Genomic DNA, 1,938 nt, shown 5'->3' on the forward strand with positions numbered 1-1,938 from the left:
TTTATTAGCCATTCATCTTTCTTCCTCAGAGAAAGTTCTGTTCATGTGTCTTGCCCACTGATAGACGGGATTGTTCACTCTTCCTCTGTTGATTAATTTGAGTTCTGTGTAGATTCTAGTAATCAAGACTGCCAGATTCGTAACATGCAAATATCTTTTCCCATTCTGAGGTTGTCTATTTGTTTTCACTGTTGTGTCCTTAGCTGTGAAGAAGCTTTTCAGTTTAGTTAAATCCCATTTGTTTATTTTGTGTTGTTACAATGAAGTCTTCATCAAAAGATCTTTCCCCAGGCTAACATCCTTAAGAGTTTTTCCCACACTTTCTTATACAATTTTTATCACCTCATGTTTTAGATTTAAATCTTTTACCCATCTCGAGTCAATTTTTGTAAGTGGTAATAGGTGTGGGTCCAGTTTCAGGCTTTTACATGTGGTTATCCAGTTCTCCCAGCACCATTTATTGAATACTCTTTTCCCCACTGGAAGCTTTTGTTTGGTTTATCAAAGATCAGATGGCTATAAGAGATTGGATTCATCTCTTGCCTTTCTTTTCTGTTCCATATGTCTGTCTCTATTTTTGTGCCAATACTATGCTGTTTTGATCACTGTGGAATTGTAATATAACCTAAAGTTGGTGGAGTGATGTGCCTCAGGCTTTGTTTTTATTATTAAAAATTGCCTTGGCTATATGAGTATTTTTTCCAGTTTTATATGAAACAAAGAACATTTTTTACAGTTCTTCAGAGTATGATATTGGCATTTTAATGGGGGTTGCATTGAATCTGTAGATTGCTTTGGGGAGTATAGACAGCTTCACAATGTTAATTCTTCCCAGCCAAGAACATGGTATCTTCTCGCATTTGTTAATGTTTTCTATTTCTTTTCTTAGGGTTTCATAATTCACTTTGCAGAGGTCCTTCACCTCTTTTGTTAGTTATATTCCTAACTATTTCATTTTCTTTGAAGCTACTGTGAAGGGAATTGTGTCTTCGATTGGCTTATTGACTTAGCTGTTATTGGTATATACAAAGGCTACTGATTTGTGGACATTGATTTTATATCCTGAGACATCACTGTATTTCTTAATCACTTCCAAGAGTCCTGTGGTTGAGTTTCTGGGGGTTTCTAAGTATAAGATCATATCATTGCTAAAGAGTTAGATTTTGATCTCCTCTGCCTCCATTTGGATGCCCTTTATTTCATTCTCTTGCCTAATTGCATTGGCTAAAACTTCCAGAAATATGTCGAATAGTAGTGGTGATAGAGGACATCCCTGTCTGTTTCTAGTTCTAAAGCTTTCAGTTTTATTCCATTCAGTATGATATTAGCTGTGGGTTTGATGTAGATGGCTTTAATCAGCTTAAAAAATGTGTCATCTATTCCTATTTTCTGAAGTGTTCTTGTTAGAAGAGGATGCTGAATTTTATAAAATGCTTTTTCTGCATCTATTGAGAGAATCATACGGCCTTTGTTTTTGCTTCTATCGATATGGTGAACTACATTTATGGATTCGTCTATGTGAAATCAGCCTTGCATCCCTGGATGAAAACTAGTTGATTGTGATGTATAATTTTTTTAATGTATAGCTATAATCTTGGATAAGATTATATTATTTTTGCATTAATATTTATTACTGAAATTGGTCTGTAGTTCTCTTTTTTATTTGGGTCCTATCCTTGTTTTGGAATCAGGGTGATGTTTGCTTCATAGAATGTGTTGGGGGAAAGTTCCTTCCTTTTCAATGTTTTGGAATAGGTCTATAATATAGGTACAAGCTCTTCTTTGAAAGTTTGATAGAATTCTGATGTGAAGTCATCTGATTCAGGGATTTTTTTCTTTTTGAAGATTTTTTATTGTTTTTTTTTTCAGTACTTGATATTGATCTGTTTAAGAGATCTATTTCTTGGCTCAGCACTCATAGCTCAATGGTTATGGCAA

Source organism: Otolemur garnettii, unplaced genomic scaffold (assembly GCF_000181295.1).
Source record: "Otolemur garnettii isolate 467f Iridium unplaced genomic scaffold, OtoGar3 scaffold00327, whole genome shotgun sequence".
Classification (NCBI taxonomy): domain Eukaryota; kingdom Metazoa; phylum Chordata; class Mammalia; order Primates; family Galagidae; genus Otolemur; species Otolemur garnettii.